The sequence below is a fragment of the Lissotriton helveticus genome, chromosome 4_1 (genome assembly GCF_964261635.1).
Source record: "Lissotriton helveticus chromosome 4_1, aLisHel1.1, whole genome shotgun sequence".
In the NCBI taxonomy this organism is placed as follows: domain Eukaryota; kingdom Metazoa; phylum Chordata; class Amphibia; order Caudata; family Salamandridae; genus Lissotriton; species Lissotriton helveticus.
The window spans coordinates 2,065,004,430-2,065,026,779 of record NC_136063.1 but is presented as its reverse complement, the minus strand read 5'-3'; positions in this window follow the sequence as shown (position 1 = coordinate 2,065,026,779).

The following is a 22,350-nucleotide window of genomic DNA, read 5'->3' as shown; positions in this document are numbered from 1 at the left end:
CTCACTACTCTGCACTCTGCACTCACTACTCTGCACTCACTACTCTGCACTCACTACTTTGCACTCACTACTCTGCGCTCACTACTCACTACTCACTACTCTGCACTCACTACTCTGCACTCACTACTCACTACTCTGCACTCTCTACTCACAACTCTGCACTCACTACTCACTACTCTGCACTCACTACTCTGCACTTACTACTCTGCACTCACTACTCACTACTCTGCACTCACTACTCACTACTCTGCACTCACTACTCTGCACTCACTACTCTGCACTCACTACTCTGCACTCACGACTCTGCACCCACTGCTCTGCACTGACTACTCACTACTCTGCACTCACTACTGTGCACTCACTACTCTGCACTCACTACTCTGCACTCTTCACTCACACTCTGCACTCACTACTCTGCACTCACTACTCTGCACTCACCACTCACTATACTGCACTCACTACTCTGCACTCACTACTCTGCACTCACCACTCACTACACTGCACTCACTACTCTGCACTGTGTACTCACCACTCTGCACTCACTACTCTGCACTCACTACTCTGCACTCACCACTCACTACACTGCACTCACTACTCTGCACTCTGCACTCACTACTCTGCACTCACTACTCTGCACTCACTACTTTGCACTCACTACTCTGCGCTCACTACTCACTACTCACTACTCTGCACTCACTACTCTGCACTCACTACTCTGCACTCACTACTATGCACTCTACACTCACTACTCTGCACTCACTACTCTGCACTCAGTACTCAGTACTCACTACTCTGCACTCACTACTCTGCACTCACTACTCACTACGCTGCACTCACTACTCTGCACTCACTACTCTGCACTCACTACTCACTACTCACCACTCTGAACTCACCACTCTGCACTCACCACTCTGCACTCACTACTCTGCAGTATCTACTCTGCACTCACTACTTTGCACTCACTACTCTGCACTCACTACTCACTACTCTGCACTCACTACTCACTACTCACTACTCTGCACTCACTACTCACTACTCACTACTCTGCACTCACTACTCACTACTCTGCACTCACTACTCACTACTCTGCACTCACTACTCTGCACTCACTACTCTGCACTCACTACTCACTACTCTGCATTCACTACTCACTACTCTGCACTCACTACTGACTACTCTGCACTCACTACTCTGCACTCACTACTTTGCACTCACTACTCACTACTCTGCAGTCACTACTCACTACTCTGCACTCACTACTCTGCACTCACTACTCTGCACTCACCACTCACAACACTGCACTCACTACTCTGCACTCTGCACTCACTACTCTGCACTCACTACCCACTACTCTGCACTCACTACTCTGCACTCACTACTCACTACTCACTACTCTGCACTCACTACTCTGCACTCACTACTCTGCACTCTGCACTCACACTCTGCACTCACACTGTGCACTCTGCACTCACTACTCTGCACTCACTACTCTGCACTCACTACTCTGCACTCACTGGTCTGCACTCTGCTCTCACACTCTGCACTCACATTGTACACTCTGCACTCACTACTCTGCACTCACTACTCTGCACTCACTACTCTGCACTCACTACCCTTCACTCACTACCCTTCACTCACTACTCTGCACTCTGCACTCACTACTCTGCACTCACTACTCTGCACTCACACTCTGCACTCACTAATCTGAACTCACTACTCTGCACTCACTACTCACTACTCTGCACTCACTACTCTGCACTCACTACTCTGCACTAACTACTCTGCACTCTACACTCACTACTCTGCACTCATTACTCTGCACTCACTACTCACTACTCTGCACTCACTACTCTGCACTCACCACTCTGCAATCACCACTCTGCACTCACTACCCACTACTCTGCAGTCACTACTCACTACTCTGCACTCACTACTCACTACTGTGCACTCACTACTCTGCACTCACTACTCTGTACTCACTACTCTGCACTCACGACTCTGCACCCACAGCTCTGCACTGACTACTCACTACTCTTCACTAACTACTGTGCACTCACTACTCTGCACTCACTACTCACTACTCTGCACTCACTACTCTGCACTCACTACTCTGCACTCTGCACTCACACTCTGCGCTCACACTGTGCACTGTGCACTCACTACTCTGCACTCACTACTCTGCACTCATTACTCTGCACTCACCACTCACTACACTGCACTCACTACTCTGCACTCTGCACTCACTACTCTGCACTCACTACTCTGCACTCACTACTCACCACTCTGCACTCACCACTCTGCACTCACTACTTTGCACTCACTACTCTGCACTCACTACTCTGCACTCACTACTCTGCACTCACTGCTCTGCACTCACTACTCACTACTCTGCACTCACTACTCTGCACTCACTACTCACTACTCTGCACTCACTACTCACTACTAACTACTCTGCACTCACTACTCACTACTCTGCACTCACTACTCACTACTCTGCACTCACTACTCTGCACTCACTACTCTGCACTAACTACTCTGCACTCTACACTCACTACTCTGCACTCATTACTCTGCACTCACTACTCACTACTCTGCACTCACTACTCTGCACTCACTACTCTGCACTCACTACTCTGCACTCACTACTCACTACTCTGCACTCACTACTCTGCACTCACTACTCTGCACTAACTACTCTGCACTCTACACTCACTACTCTGCACTCACTACTCTGCACTCACCACTCTGCACTCACCACTCTGCACTCACTACCCACTACTCTGCACTCACTACTCACTACTCTGCACTCACTACTCACTACTCTGCACTCTCTACTCACTACTCTGCACTCACTACTCACTACTCTGCACTCACTACTCTGCACTTACTACTCTGCACTCACTACTCACTACTCTGCACTCACTACTCTGCACTCACTACTCTGCACTCACTACTCTGCACTCACGACTCTGCACCCACTGCTCTGCACTGACTACTCACTACTCTGCACTCACTACTCTGCACTCACTACTCACTACTCACTACTCTGCACTCACTACTCTGCACTCACTACTTTGCACTCACACTCTGCACTCACACTGTGCACTCTGCACTCACTACTCTGCACTCACTACTCTGCACTCACTACTCTGCACTCACTGCTCTGCACTCTGCTCTCACACTCTGCACTCACATTGTACACTCTGCACTCACTACTCTGCACTCACTACTCTGCACTCACTACTCTGCACTCACTACCCTTCACTCACTACCCTTCACTCACTACTCTGCACTCTGCACTCACTACTCTGCACTCACTACTCTGCACTCACACTCTGCACTCACTAATCTGAACTCACTACTCTGCACTCACTACTCACTACTCTGCACTCACTACTCTGCACTCACTACTCTGCACTAACTACTCTGCACTCTACACTCACTACTCTGCACTCATTACTCTGCACTCACTACTCACTACTCTGCACTCACTACTCTGCACTCACCACTCTGCACTCACCACTCTGCACTCACTACCCACTACTCTGCAGTCACTACTCACTACTCTGCACTCACTACTCACTACTCTGCACTCACTACTCTGCACTCACTACTCTGTACTCACTACTCTGCACTCACGACTCTGCACCCACAGCTCTGCACTGACTACTCACTACTCTTCACTCACTACTGTGCACTCACTACTCTGCACTCACTACTCACTACTCTGCACTCACTACTCTGCACTCAGTACTCTGCACTCTGCACTCACACTCTGCGCTCACACTGTGCACTGTGCACTCACTACTCTGCACTCACTACTCTGCACTCACTACTCTGCACTCACCACTCACTACACTGCACTCACTACTCTGCACTCTGCACTCACTACTCTGCACTCACTACTCTGCACTCACTACTCACTACTCACCACTCTGCACTCACCACTCTGCACTCACTACTCTGCACTCACTACTCTGCACTCACTACTCTGCACTCACTGCTCTGCACTCACTACTCACTACTCTGCACTCACTACTCTGCACTCACTACTCACTACTCTGCACTCACTACTCACTACTAACTACTCTGCACTCACTACTCACTACTCTGCAATCACTACTCACTACTCTGCACTCACTACTCTGCACTCACTACTCACTACTCTGCACTCTCTACTCACTACTCTGCACTCACTACTCACTACTCTGCACTCACTACTCTGCACTTACTACTCTGCACTCACTACTCACTACTCTGCACTCACTACTCACTACTCTGCACTCACTACTCTGCACTCACTACTCTGCACTCACTACTCTGCACTCACGACTCTGCACCCACTGCTCTGCACTGACTACTCACTACTCTGCACTCACTACTGTGCACTCACTACTCTGCACTCACTACTCTGCACTCTGCACTCACACTCTGCACTCAGAGTGTGCACTGTGTACTCGCCACTCTGCACTCACTACTCTGCACTCACTACTCTGCACTCACCACTCACTACACTGCACTCACTACTCTGCACTCTGCACTCACTACTCTGCACTCACTACTCTGCACTCACTACTTTGCACTCACTACTCTGCGCTCACTACTCACTACTCACTACTCTGCACTCACTACTCTGCACTCACTACTATGCACTCACTACTATGCACTCTACACTCACTACTCTGCATTCACTACTCTGCACTCAGTACTCAGTACTCACTACTCTGCACTCACTACTCTGCACTCACTACTCACTACGCTGCACTCACTACTCTGCACTCACTACTCTGCACTCACTACTCACTACTCACCACTCTGAACTCACCACTCTGCACTCACCACTCTGCACTCACTACTCTGCACTATCTACTCTGCACTCACTACTTTGCACTCACTACTCTGCACTCACTACTCACTACTCTGCACTCACTACTCACTACTCACTACTCTGCACTCACTACTCACTACTCACTACTCTGCACTCACTACTCACTACTCTGCACTCACTACTCACTACTCTGCACTCACTACTCTGCACTCACTACTCTGCACTCACTACTCACTACTCTGCATTCACTACTCACTACTCTGCACTCACTACTGACTACTCTGCACTCACTACTCTGCACTCACTACTTTGCACTCACTACTCACTACTCTGCAGTCACTACTCACTACTCTGCACTCACTACTCTGCACTCACTACTCTGCACTCACTACTCACTACTCACTACTCTGCACTCACTACTCTGCACTCACTGCTCTGCACTCTGCTCTCACACTCTGCACTCACATTGTACACTCTGCACTCACTACTCTGCACTCACTACTCTGCACTCACTACTCTGCACTCACTACCCTTCACTCACTACCCTTCACTCACTACTCTGCACTCTGCACTCACTACTCTGCACTCACTACTCTGCACTCACACTCTGCACTCACTAATCTGAACTCACTACTCTGCACTCACTACTCACTACTCTGCACTCACTACTCTGCACTCACTACTCTGCACTAACTACTCTGCACTCTACACTCACTACTCTGCACTCATTACTCTGCACTCACTACTCACTACTCTGCACTCACTACTCTGCACTCACCACTCTGCACTCACCACTCTGCACTCACTACCCACTACTCTGCAGTCACTACTCACTACTCTGCACTCACTACTCACTACTCTGCACTCACTACTCTGCACTCACTACTCTGTACTCACTACTCTGCACTCACGACTCTGCACCCACAGCTCTGCACTGACTACTCACTACTCTTCACTCACTACTGTGCACTCACTACTCTGCACTCACTACTCACTACTCTGCACTCACTACTCTGCACTCACTACTCTGCACTCTGCACTCACACTCTGCGCTCACACTGTGCACTGTGCACTCACTACTCTGCACTCACTACTCTGCACTCACTACTCTGCACTCACCACTCACTACACTGCACTCACTACTCTGCACTCTGCACTCACTACTCTGCACTCACTACTCTGCACTCACTACTCACCACTCTGCACTCACCACTCTGCACTCACTACTTTGCACTCACTACTCTGCACTCACTACTCTGCACTCACTACTCTGCACTCACTGCTCTGCACTCACTACTCACTACTCTGCACTCACTACTCTGCACTCACTACTCACTACTCTGCACTCACTACTCACTACTAACTACTCTGCACTCACTACTCACTACTCTGCACTCACTACTCACTACTCTGCACTCACTACTCTGCACTCACTACTCTGCACTAACTACTCTGCACTCTACACTCACTACTCTGCACTCATTACTCTGCACTCACTACTCACTACTCTGCACTCACTACTCTGCACTCACTACTCTGCACTCACTACTCTGCACTCACTACTCACTACTCTGCACTCACTACTCTGCACTCACTACTCTGCACTAACTACTCTGCACTCTACACTCACTACTCTGCACTCACTACTCTGCACTCACCACTCTGCACTCACCACTCTGCACTCACTACCCACTACTCTGCACTCACTACTCACTACTCTGCACTCACTACTCACTACTCTGCACTCTCTACTCACTACTCTGCACTCACTACTCACTACTCTGCACTCACTACTCTGCACTTACTACTCTGCACTCACTACTCACTACTCTGCACTCACTACTCACTACTCTGCACTCACTACTCTGCACTCACTACTCTGCACTCACTACTCTGCACTCACGACTCTGCACCCACTGCTCTGCACTGACTACTCACTACTCTGCACTCACTACTCTGCACTCACTACTCACTACTCACTACTCTGCACTCACTACTCTGCACTCACTACTCTGCACTCTGCACTCACACTCTGCACTCACACTGTGCACTCTGCACTCACTACTCTGCACTCACTACTCTGCACTCACTACTCTGCACTCACTGCTCTGCACTCTGCTCTCACACTCTGCACTCACATTGTACACTCTGCACTCACTACTCTGCACTCACTACTCTGCACTCACTACTCTGCACTCACTACCCTTCACTCACTACCCTTCACTCACTACTCTGCACTCTGCACTCACTACTCTGCACTCACTACTCTGCACTCACACTCTGCACTCACTAATCTGAACTCACTACTCTGCACTCACTACTCACTACTCTGCACTCACTACTCTGCACTCACTACTCTGCACTAACTACTCTTCACTCTACACTCACTACTCTGCACTCATTACTCTGCACTCACTACTCACTACTCTGCACTCACTACTCTGCACTCACCACTCTGCACTCACCACTCTGCACTCACTACCCACTACTCTGCAGTCACTACTCACTACTCTGCACTCACTACTCACTACTCTGCACTCACTACTCTGCACTCACTACTCTGTACTCACTACTCTGCACTCACGACTCTGCACCCACAGCTCTGCACTGACTACTCACTACTCTTCACTCACTACTGTGCACTCACTACTCTGCACTCACTACTCACTACTCTGCACTCACTACTCTGCACTCAGTACTCTGCACTCTGCACTCACACTCTGCGCTCACACTGTGCACTGTGCACTCACTACTCTGCACTCACTACTCTGCACTCACTACTCTGCACTCACCACTCACTACACTGCACTCACTACTCTGCACTCTGCACTCACTACTCTGCACTCACTACTCTGCACTCACTACTCACTACTCACCACTCTGCACTCACCACTCTGCACTCACTACTCTGCACTCACTACTCTGCACTCACTACTCTGCACTCACTACTCTGCACTCACTGCTCTGCACTCACTACTCACTACTCTGCACTCACTACTCTGCACTCACTACTCACTACTCTGCACTCACTACTCACTACTAACTACTCTGCACTCACTACTCACTACTCTGCAATCACTACTCACTACTCTGCACTCACTACTCTGCACTCACTACTCACTACTCTGCACTCTCTACTCACTACTCTGCACTCACTACTCACTACTCTGCACTCACTACTCTGCACTTACTACTCTGCACTCACTACTCACTACTCTGCACTCACTACTCACTACTCTGCACTCACTACTCTGCACTCACTACTCTGCACTCACTACTCTGCACTCACGACTCTGCACCCACTGCTCTGCACTGACTACTCACTACTCTGCACTCACTACTGTGCACTCACTACTCTGCACTCACTACTCTGCACTCTGCACTCACACTCTGCACTCAGAGTGTGCACTGTGTACTCACCACTCTGCACTCACTACTCTGCACTCACTACTCTGCACTCACCACTCACTACACTGCACTCACTACTCTGCACTCTGCACTCACTACTCTGCACTCACTACTCTGCACTCACTACTTTGCACTCACTACTCTGCGCTCACTACTCACTACTCACTACTCTGCACTCACTACTCTGCACTCACTACTATGCACTCACTACTATGCACTCTACACTCACTACTCTGCACTCACTACTCTGCACTCAGTACTCAGTACTCACTACTCTGCACTCACTACTCTGCACTCACTACTCACTACGCTGCACTCACTACTCTGCACTCACTACTCTGCACTCACTACTCACTACTCACCACTCTGAACTCACCACTCTGCACTCACCACTCTGCACTCACTACTCTGCACTATCTACTCTGCACTCACTACTTTGCACTCACTACTCTGCACTCACTACTCACTACTCTGCATTCACTACTCACTACTCACTACTCTGCACTCACTACTCACTACTCACTACTCTGCACTCACTACTCACTACTCTGCACTCACTACTCACTACTCTGCACTCACTACTCTGCACTCACTACTCTGCACTCACTACTCACTACTCTGCATTCACTACTCACTACTCTGCACTCACTACTGACTACTCTGCACTCACTACTCTGCACTCACCACTCACAACACTGCACTCACTACTCTGCACTCTGCACTCACTACTCTGCACTCACTACCCACTACTCTGCACTCACTACTCTGCACTCACTACTCACTACTCTGCACTCACTACTCTGCACTCACTACTCTGCACTCTGCACTTACACTCTGCACTCACACTGTGCACTCTGCACTCACTACTCTGCACTCACTACTCTGCACTCACTACTCTGCACTCACTGCTCTGCACTCTGCTCTCACACTCTGCACTCACATTGTACACTCTGCACTCACTACTCTGCACTCACTACTCTGCACTCACTACTCTGCACTCACTACCCTTCACTCACTACCCTTCACTCACTACTCTGCACTCTGCACTCACTACTCTGCACTCACTACTCTGCACTCACTACTCTGCACTCACTACTCTGCACTCTGCACTCACTACTCTGCTCTCACTACTCTGTACTCCCTACTCTGCACTCATTACTCACTACTCACTACTCTGCACTCACTACTCTGCTCTCACTACTCACTACTCACCACTCTGCTCTGCACTCACTACTCTGCACTCTGCACTCACTACTCTGCTCTCACTACTCTGCACTCACTACTCTGCACTCACTACTCTGCACTCACTACTCACTACTCTGCACTCACTACTCTGCACTCACTACTCTGCACTCACTACTCACTACTCTGCACTCTCTACTCACTACTCTGCACTCACTACTCACTACTCTGCACTCACTACTCTGCACTCACTACTCTGCACTTACTACTCTGCACTCACTACTCACTACTCTGCACTCACTACTCTGCACTCACTACTCACTACTCTGCACTCACTACTCTGCACTCACTACTCTGCACTCACTACTCTGCACTCACGACTCTGCACCCACTGCTCTGCACTGACTACTCACTACTCTGCACTCACTACTGTGCACTCACTACTCTGCACTCACTACTCTGCACTCTGCACTCACACTCTGCACTCAGACTGTGCACTGTGTACTCACCACTCTGCACTCACTACTCTGCACTCACTACTCTGCACTCACCACTCATTACACTGCACTCACTACTCTGCACTCTGCACTCACTACTCTGCACTCACTACTCTGCACTCACTACTTTGCACTCACTACTCTCCGCTCACTACTCACTACTCACTACTCTGCACTCACTACTCTGCACTCACTACTCTGTACTCACTACTATGCACTCTACACTCACTACTCTGCACTCACTACTCTGCACTCAGTACTCAGTACTCACTACTCTGCACTCACTACTCACTACTCTGCACTCACTACTCACTACGCTGCACTCACTACTCTGCACTCACTACTCTGCACTCACTACTCACTACTCACCACTCTGAACTCACCACTCTGCAGTCACCACTCTGCACTCACTACTCTGCACTATCTACTCTGCACTCACTACTTTGCACTCACTACTCTGCACTCACTACTCACTACTCTGCACTCACTACTCACTACTCACTACTCTGCACTCACTACTCACTACTCTGCACTCACTACTCACTACTCTGCACTCACTACTCACTACTCTGCACTCACTACTCTGCACTCACTACTCACTACTCTGCATTCACTACTCACTACTCTGCACTCACTACTCACTACTCTGCACTCACTACTCTGCACTCACTACTCTGCACTCACTACTCACTACTCTGCAGTCACTACTCACTACTCTGCACTATCTACTCTGCACTCACTACTTTGCACTCACTACTCTGCACTCACTACTCACTACTCTGCACTCACTACTCACTACTCACTACTCTGCACTCACTACTCACTACTTTGCACTCACTACTCACTACTCTGCACTCACTACTCTGCACTCACTACTCACTACTCTGCATTCACTACTCACTACTCTGCACTCACTACTCACTACTCTGCACTCACTACTCTGCACTCACTACTCTGCAGTCACTACTCACTACTCTGCAGTCACTACTCACTACTCTGCACTCACTACTCTGCACTCACTACTCTGCACTCACCACTCACAACACTGCACTCACTACTCTGCACTCTGCACTCACTACTCTGCACTCACTACCCACTACTCTGCACTCACTACTCTGCACTCACTACTCACTACTCACTACTCTGCACTCACTACTCTGCACTCACTACTCTGCACTCTGCACTCACACTCTGCACTCACACTGTGCACTCTGCACTCACTACTCTGCACTCACTACTCTGCACTCACTGCTCTGCACTCTGCTCTCACACTCTGCACTCACATTGTGCACTCTGCACTCACTACTCTGCACTCACTACTCTGCACTCACTACTCTGCACTCACTACCCTTCACTCACTACCCTTCACTCACTACTCTGCACTCTGCACTCACTACTCTGCACTCACTACTCTGCACTCACTACTCTGCACTCACTACTCTGCACTCTGCACTCACTACTCTGCTTTCACTACTCTGTACTCACTACTCTGCACTCATTACTCACCACTCACTACTCTGCACTCACTACTCTGCACTCACTACTCACTACTCACCCCTCTGCTCTGCACTCACTACTCTGCACTCTGCACTCACTACTCTGCTCTCACTACTCTGCACTCACTACTCTGCACTCACTACTCACTACTCTGCACTCACTACTCTGCACTCACTACTCTGCACTCACTACTCTGCACTCACCACTCACTACTCTGCACTCACTACTCACTACTCACTACTCTGCACTCACTACTCTGCACTCACTACTCTGCACTTACTACTCTGCACTCTGCACTTACACTCTGCACTCACACTGTGCACTCACACTGTGCACTCTGCACTCACTACTCTGCACTCACTACTCTGCTCTCTGCACTCACACTCTGCACTCTGCACTTACACTCTGCACTCACACTGTGCACTCACACTGTGCACTCTGCACTCACTACTCTGCACTCACTACTCTGCTCTCTGCACTCACACTCTGCACTCACTAATCTGAACTCACTACTCTGCACTCACTACTCACTACTCTGCACTCACTACTCTGCACTCACTACTCTGCACTAACTACTCTGCACTCTACACTCACTACTCTGCACTCATTACTCTGCACTCACTACTCACTACTCTGCACTCACTACTCTGCACTCACCACTCTGCACTCACCACTCTGCACTCACTACTCACTACTCTGCACTCACTACTTTGCACTCACAACTCTCCACTCACTACTCTGCACTCACTACTCACTACTCTGCACTCACTACTCTGCCCTCACTACTCTGCACTCACTACTCTGCACTCACTACTCTGCACTCACTACTCTCCACTCACTACTCTCCACTCACTACTCTGCACTCACTACTCACTACTCACTACTCTGCACTCACTACTCTGCACTCACTACTCTGCACTCACTACTCACTACTCTGCACTCACTATTCTGCACTCACTACTCTGCACTCACTACTCTGCACTCACTGCTCACTACTTTGCACTCACTACTCTGCACTCACTACTCACTACTTACTACTCACTACGCACTACTCACCACTCTGCACTCACTACTCACTACTCTGCACTCACTATTCTGCACTCACTATTCTGCACTCACTACTCTGCACTCACTACTCTGCACTCACTACTCACTACTCACTACTCTGCACTCACTACTCTGCACTCTGCACCCACACTCTGCACTCTGCACTCACTACTCTGCACTCACTACTCCGCACTCACTACTCTGCACTCACTACTCACTACTCTGCGCTCACTACTCTGCACTCACTACTCAGCACTCACTACTCACTAGTCTGCACTCACTACTCTGCACTCTCTACTCTGCACTTACTACTCACTACTCACTACTCACTACTCACTACTTTGCACTCACTACTCACTACTCTGCACTCACTACTCTGCATTCACTACTCGGCACTCACTACTCTGCACTCACTACTCACTACTCTGCACTCACTACTCTGCACTCTGCACTCACACTCTGCACTCACTACTCTGCACTCACTACTCTGCACTCACTACCCTTCACTCACTACCCTTCACTCACTACTCTGCACTCTGCACTCACTACTCTGCACTCACTACTCTGCACTCACTACTCTGCACTCACTACTCTGCACTCTGCACTCACTACTCTGCTCTCACTACTCTGTACTCCCTACTCTGCACTCATTACTCACTACTCACTACTCTGCACTCACTACTCTGCACTCACTACTCACTACTCACCACTCTGCTCTGCACTCACTACTCTGCACTCTGCACTCACTACTCTGCTCTCACTACTCTGCACTCACTACTCTGCACTCACTACTCTGCACTCACTACTCACTACTCTGCACTCACTACTCTGCACTCACTACTCTGCACTCACTACTCACTACTCTGCACTCTCTACTCACTACTCTGCACTCACTACTCACTACTCTGCACTCACTACTCTGCACTCACTACTCTGCACTTACTACTCTGCACTCACTACTCACTACTCTGCACTCACTACTCTGCACTCACTACTCACTACTCTGCACTCACTACTCTGCACTCACTACTCTGCACTCACGACTCTGCACCCACTGCTCTGCACTGACTACTTACTACTCTGCACTCACTACTGTGCACTCACTACTCTGCACTCACTACTCTGCACTCTGCACTCACACTCTGCACTCAGACTGTGCACTGTGTACTCACCACTCTGCACTCACTACTCTGCACTCACTACTCTGCACTCACCACTCATTACACTGCACTCACTACTCTGCACTCTGCACTCACTACTCTGCACTCACTACTCTGCACTCACTACTTTGCACTCACTACTCTCCGCTCACTACTCACTACTCACTACTCTGCACTCACTACTCTGCACTCACTACTCTGTACTCACTACTATGCACTCTACACTCACTACTCTGCACTCACTACTCTGCACTCAGTACTCAGTACTCACTACTCTGCACTCACTACTCACTACTCTGCACTCACTACTCACTACGCTGCACTCACTACTCTGCACTCACTACTCTGCACTCACTACTCACTACTCACCACTCTGAACTCACCACTCTGCAGTCACCACTCTGCACTCACTACTCTGCACTATCTACTCTGCACTCACTACTTTGCACTCACTACTCTGCACTCACTACTCACTACTCTGCACTCACTACTCACTACTCACTACTCTGCACTCACTACTCACTACTCTGCACTCACTACTCACTACTCTGCACTCACTACTCACTACTCTGCACTCACTACTCTGCACTCACTACTCACTACTCTGCATTCACTACTCACTACTCTGCACTCACTACTCACTACTCTGCACTCACTACTCTGCACTCACTACTCTGCACTCACTACTCACTACTCTGCAGTCACTACTCACTACTCTGCACTATCTACTCTGCACTCACTACTTTGCACTCACTACTCTGCACTCACTACTCACTACTCTGCACTCACTACTCACTACTCACTACTCTGCACTCACTACTCACTACTCACTACTCTGCACTCACTACTCACTACTCTGCACTCACTACTCACTACTCTGCACTCACTACTCTGCACTCACTACTCACTACTCTGCATTCACTACTCACTACTCTGCACTCACTACTCACTACTCTGCACTCACTACTCTGCACTCACTACTCTGCAGTCACTACTCACTACTCTGCAGTCACTACTCACTACTCTGCACTCACTACTCTGCACTCACTACTCTGCACTCACCACTCACAACACTGCACTCACTACTCTGCACTCTGCACTCACTACTCTGCACTCACTACCCACTACTCTGCACTCACTACTCTGCACTCACTACTCACTACTCACTACTCTGCACTCACTACTCTGCACTCACTACTCTGCACTCTGCACTCACACTCTGCACTCACACTGTGCACTCTGCACTCACTACTCTGCACTCACTACTCTGCACTCACTGCTCTGCACTCTGCTCTCACACTCTGCACTCACATTGTGCACTCTGCACTCACTACTCTGCACTCACTACTCTGCACTCACTACTCTGCACTCACTACCCTTCACTCACTACCCTTCACTCACTACTCTGCACTCTGCACTCACTACTCTGCACTCACTACTCTGCACTCACTACTCTGCACTCACTACTCTGCACTCTGCACTCACTACTCTGCTTTCACTACTCTGTACTCACTACTCTGCACTCATTACTCACCACTCACTACTCTGCACTCACTACTCTGCACTCACTACTCACTACTCACCCCTCTGCTCTGCACTCACTACTCTGCACTCTGCACTCACTACTCTGCTCTCACTACTCTGCACTCACTACTCTGCACTCACTACTCACTACTCTGCACTCACTACTCTGCACTCACTACTCTGCACTCACTACTCTGCACTCACCACTCACTACTCTGCACTCACTACTCACTACTCACTACTCTGCACTCACTACTCTGCACTCACTACTCTGCACTTACTACTCTGCACTCTGCACTTACACTCTGCACTCACACTGTGCACTCACACTGTGCACTCTGCACTCACTACTCTGCACTCACTACTCTGCTCTCTGCACTCACACTCTGCACTCTGCACTTACACTCTGCACTCACACTGTGCACTCACACTGTGCACTCTGCACTCACTACTCTGCACTCACTACTCTGCTCTCTGCACTCACACTCTGCACTCACTAATCTGAACTCACTACTCTGCACTCACTACTCACTACTCTGCACTCACTACTCTGCACTCACTACTCTGCACTAACTACTCTGCACTCTACACTCACTACTCTGCACTCATTACTCTGCACTCACTACTCACTACTCTGCACTCACTACTCTGCACTCACCACTCTGCACTCACCACTCTGCACTCACTACTCACTACTCTGCACTCACTACTTTGCACTCACAACTCTCCACTCACTACTCTGCACTCACTACTCACTACTCTGCGCTCACTACTCTGCCCTCACTACTCTGCACTCACTACTCTGCACTCACTACTCTGCACTCACTACTCTCCACTCACTACTCTCCACTCACTACTCTGCACTCACTACTCACTACTCACTACTCTGCACTCACTACTCTGCACTCACTACTCTGCACTCACTACTCACTACTCTGCACTCACTATTCTGCACTCACTACTCTGCACTCACTACTCTGCACTCACTGCTCACTACTTTGCACTCACTACTCTGCACTCACTACTCACTACTTACTACTCACTACGCACTACTCACCACTCTGCACTCACTACTCACTACTCTGCACTCACTATTCTGCACTCACTATTCTGCACTCACTACTCTGCACTCACTACTCTGCACTCACTACTCACTACTCACTACTCTGCACTCACTACTCTGCACTCTGCACCCACACTCTGCACTCTGCACTCACTACTCTGCACTCACTACTCCGCACTCACTACTCTGCACTCACTACTCACTACTCTGCGCTCACTACTCTGCACTCACTACTCAGCACTCACTACTCACTACTCTGCACTCACTACTCTGCACTCTCTACTCTGCACTTACTACTCACTACTCACTACTCACTACTCACTACTTTGCACTCACTACTCACTACTCTGCACTCACTACTCTGCATTCACTACTCGGCACTCACTACTCTGCACTCACTACTCACTACTCTGCACTCACTACTCTGCACTCTGCACTCACACTCTGCACTCACACTGTGCACTCTGCACTCACTACTCTGCACTCACTACTCTGCACTCACTACTCTGCACTCACTACTCACTACTCTGCACTCACTACTCTGTACTCACTACTCTGCACTCACTACTCTGCACTCACTACTCTGCAGTCACTACTCTGCACTCACTACTCTGCTCTCACTACTCTGCTCTCACTACTCTGCACTCACTACTTTGCACTCACTACTCTGCACTCACACTTTGCACTCACACTCTGCACTCACTACTCTGCACTCTGCATTCACACTCTGCACTCACACCCTGCACTCACACTCTGCACTCACACTCTGCACTCACAACTCTGCACTCACAAATATGCACTCACAACTCTACACTCACTACTCACTACTCACTACTCTGCACTCACTACTCTGCTCTCACTACTCTGCACTCACTACTCTGCCCTCACTACTCTGCACTCACTACTCTGCACTCACTACTCTGCACTCACACTCTGCACTCACACTCTTCACTCTGCACTCTGCCTCTGCACTCTGCACTCACAACTCTGCACTCACAACTCTGCACTCACAACTCTGCACTCACTACTCCGCACTCACTACTCTGCCCTCACTCCTCTGCACTCACTACTCACTACTCTGCACTCTGAACTCACTACTCTGCACTCACTACTCTGCACTCACTACTCTGCACTCACTACTCACTACTCTGCACTCACTACTCTGCACTTACTACTCACTACTCTGCACTCACACTCTGCACTCACACTCTGCACTCACACTCTGCACTCTGCACTCACAACTCTGCACTCACAACTCTGCACTCACAACTCTGCACTCACTACTCACTACTATCCACTCACTACTCTGCACTCACACTCTGCTCTCACTACTCTGCTCTCACTACTCTGCACTCTGCACTCTGCACTCACACTCTGCACTCACTACTCTGCACTCACTACTCTGCACTCACTACTCACTACTCTGCACTCACTACTCTGCACTCACTACTCTGCTCTCACTACTCTGCTCTCACTACTCTGCTCTCACTACTCTGCTCTCACTACTCTGCACCCACTACTCTGCACTCTGCACTCACTACTCTGCACTCACTACTCTGCACTCTGCACTCTCTACTCTGCACTCACTACTCTGCACTCACTACTCTACACTCACTACTCTGCACTCACTACTCTGCACTCACACTCTGCACGCAGCACTCTACACTCTGCACTCACACTCTGCACTCACACTCTGCACTCACACTCTGCACTCACAACTCTGCACTCACAACTCTGCACTCACTACTCACTACTCTGCTCTCACTACTCTGCTCTCACTACTCTGCACTCATTACTCTGCACTCACTACTCTGCACTCTGCACACTCACTCTGCTCTCACTACTCTGCACTCTGCACACTCACTCAGCACTCACTACTCGGCACTCACTACTCTGCACTCACTACTCTGCACTCACTACTCTGCACTCTGCACTCACAACTCTGCACTCACTACTCACTACTCTGCTCTCACTACTCTGCACTCACTACTCACTACTCTACACTCACTACTCTGCACTCTGCACTCACTACTCACTACTCTGCACTCACTACTCTGCACTCACTACTCTGCACTCACTACTCACTACTCTGCACTCACTACTCTGCACTCTGCACTCACACTCTGCACTCACACTCTGCACTCACACTCTGCACTCACACTCTGCACTCTGCACTCTGCACTCACAACTCTGCACTCACAACTCTGCACTCACTACTCACTACTCTGCACTCACTACTCTGCACTCACTACTCTGCACTCACACTCTGCTCTCACTACTCTGCTCTCACTACTCTGCTCTCACTACTCTGCTCTCACTACTCTGCACTCTGCACTCTGCACTCACACTCTGCACTCACTACTCTGCACTCACTACTATGCACTCACTACTCACTACTCTGCACTCACTACTCTGCACTCACTACTCTGCACTCACTGCTCTGCACTCTGCACTCACTACTCTGCACTCTGCACTCACTACTCTGCACTCACTACTCTGCACTCACTACTCTGCACTCACACTCTGCACTCACACTCTGCACTCTACACTCTGCACTCACACTCTGCACTCACAACTCTGCACTCACAACTCTGCACTCACCACTCACTACTCTGCACTCACACTCTGCACTCACACTGTGCACGCTGCACTCACTACTCTGCACTCACTACTCTGCACTCACTACTCTGCACTCACTGCTCTGCACTCTGCTCTCACACTCTGCACTCACATTGTGCACTCTGCACTCACTACTCTGCACTCACTACTCTGCACTCACTACTATGCACTCACTACCCTTCACTCACTACCCTTCACTCACTACTCTGCACTCTGCACTCACTACTCTGCACTCACTACTCTGCACTCTGCACTCACTACTCTGCTCTCACTACTCTGTACTCACTACTCTGCACTCATTACTCACCACTGGACCTCTGGGCCGGTCACCCCCACGCACCTCGCACACTCCTCGTGAGTGCGACCAGGCTGCCCTTGTTCCCTCTAGTGCCGCCGCTGCCCGCAGCCGGGACCCTGCCTGCTGTGACCCTGTGACCTGCTGATTGTGCTCCTGCCCCGCCTGCGCCGCGCTGTTATTGAGTTCCATTGTCTCTCCTTTGTGCTTTCTGCTCCTGGTAAGGGTGTACCTCTGTGACCCCGTCGTTGTATCCCCTGGTGTACTGTCGGCCCCCTGTTTTATTCTGTGTATCCCCGTTCTGTTAATATTGTAGTTTGTAGTATAGTATTATTGTTCCCCTGTGTTTTCGGCGCCCCCGGCCCCTGCCGCGCTTCCCGCCACCTCCCCGCCCCTCACCTCTGCTGCCCTCCCCATTCGCCGCCCCGCTCCCCGCCTCCCAGCTGCCCCTCCCTCCCACGGGACCATATAGGACGAGGTGGGCGAGGTGGTGAGCAGTGACCTCTGTCCCTCTGGGCCGGTCACCCCCACGCACCTCGCACACTCCTCGTGAGTGCGACCAGGCTGCCCTTGTTCCCTCTAGTGCCGCCGCTGCCCGCAGCCGGGACCCTGCCTGCTGTGACCCTGTGACCCGCTGATTGTGCTCCTGCCCTGCCTGCGCCGCGCTGTTATTGAGTTCCATTGTCTCTCCTTTGTGCTTTCTGCTCCTGGTAAGGGTGTACCTCTGTGACCCCGTCGTTGTATCCCCTGGTGTACTGTCAGCCCCCTGTTTTATTCTGTGTATCCCCGTTCTGTTAATTTTGTAGTATAGTATTATTGTTCCCCTGTGTTTTCGGCACCCCTGGCCCCTGCCGCGCTTCCCTCCACCTCCCCGCTCCCCGCCCCTCACCTCTGCTGCCCTCCCCATTCGCCGCCCCGCTCCCCGCCTCCCAGCTGCCCCTCCCTCGCTCCGCCCCCCCACTCTCCACATATGGCAGAGTGGCCTACGCGCAGCGTTGACGCGCAGCGGGCACGCCGATTGTGCGCCGAAGGCGCGCCAAAGGTAAGCCCGTCTGCGCCCGTCCGCGCCTGGACCGCGCCCAGTGCCAGGACCCCTGGCCCCCACCGACGGAAGCCGACCCGACGGACCTACGACGCCACCGAACTCAACGCTCTCAACACCGGCCGAATCCCGGGATGCTACCGAGCAACACTGAGACGCACCCACGGACCCTTCAGCTGCCACTCCTGCAAGTTCACCTGCAACCGGAACCGGACCCACGCTACACCAGCACCCACCAAGCCGAACTCCAGCACCACCCACCTGAAGTGCATCCTGCTCAACACCCGCTCCGTCCACAGACACGCCGTCGAGCTCTGGAACCTGCTCGACACCACAGCCCCAGACGTCGCCTTCCTCACGGAAACCTGGATGAACGCCTCCTCAGCGCCCGACATCGCCATCACCATCCCGGACGGCTACAAGATCATCCGGAGGGACCGCATCAACCAGACCGGAGGAGGCGTCGCCATCATCCACAGGAACACCATCCGCATCACGACTAACACCGACGACACCCTCGCACCCGCCGAACACCTGCACTTCCAGATCCACGTCAACCCCAAGACCACCCTCAGAGGCACCCTCATCTACAGACCCCCGGGACCACGCACACAATTCAGCGAAGACATCGCCGACTTCATCAGCCCGCACGCCCTCCCCTCCGCTGACTACATCCTCCTCGGGGACCTTAACTTCCACCTGGAGAACAACAACGACCACAACACCACCACCCTGCTGGACAACCTCGCCAACCTCGGACTCAAGCAGCTGGTCAACACCCCCACCCACTACGCTGGACACACGCTCGACCCGGTCTTCTCTTCCAGCAAGGACATCGCCTTCAGCCACGCCACGGGACTCCATTGGACGGACCACAGCTGCGTCCACTTCAGCTTCAGAAGGACCACGTTCCACCATCACCAGCTACAGGTTCCCCGCAGAAGCTGGAACAAGATCACCACAGACCAGCTCGCTACTGCCCTGAGCAAGAACCCCCCCACCAGCACAACGAACCCCAGCCAAGCGGCCACCAACCTCACGAAATGGATCAGCAACTGCGCAGACGACCTCGCCCCTCTGAAGACCCCGCCCAGCAGACCCAGCAGCAAGAAAGCCCCATGGTTTAACTACGAACTCAAGAGCTCCAAGAAGAACTGCAGAGCACTCGAGAAAACCTGGCGCAGAAACCCAACACCAGACAACATGACTGCCCTCAAGCTCGCCACCCGAAAACACCACCAACTGATCCACACCACCAAGAGAACCGCATTCAAGGAACGACTTGACAACAACGCACACAACAGCAAGGAACTCTTCTACATCGTGAAAGAGCTCTCCAACCCCAACGCCGGAAACAACGACATCACCCCTTCGCAAGACCTCTGCAACTCCCTCGCCTCCTACTTCCACAACAAGATCGCGGACATACACAACAGCTTCAGCACTCAACCGACGCACGCCACGACCGAACCACCGCCCCCCACAACCACCCTCCGCGCCTGGACCCCGATCAGCACCGAAGACACCGTCCACACGATGAACTCCATCCACTCTGGTTCTCCGACAGACCCCCTGCCCTCACCACGTCTTCAACAAGGCCGATGCTGTCATCGCACCCCACCTACGGGACATCATCAACACCTCCTTCGACACCGCGACCTTCCCGGAGAGCTGGAAGCACGCCGAACTCAGCGCTCTACTCAAGAAACCATCAGCCGACCCCACCGACCTCAAGAACTACCGCCCCATCTCGCTGCTCCCGTTTCCGGCAAAAGTCATCGAGAAGACCGTCAACAAGCAGCTGGCCGCCTTCCTCGAGACGAACGGATCCCTCGACCTCTCCCAGTCTGGCTTCCGGGCCAACCACAGCACCGAGACCGCCCTGATCGCAGCTACCGATGACATCCGAGCCCTGCTCGACAACGGAGAAACAGCGGCCCTCATCCTCCTGGACCTCTCCGCGGCCTTCGACACTGTCTGCCACCGTACACTAGTGCAGCGCCTCAGCAACGTCGGAATCCAGGAGAAGGCACTGGAATGGATCACCTCCTTCCTCGCCGGAAGGACACAGGGAGTCCGCCTCCCCCCGTTCAGATCGGAGGCCACCGAAGTCATCTGCGGCGTTCCTCAAGGCTCCTCGCTCAGCCCAACACTCTTCAACGTCTACATGAGCCCCCTCGCAGCCATC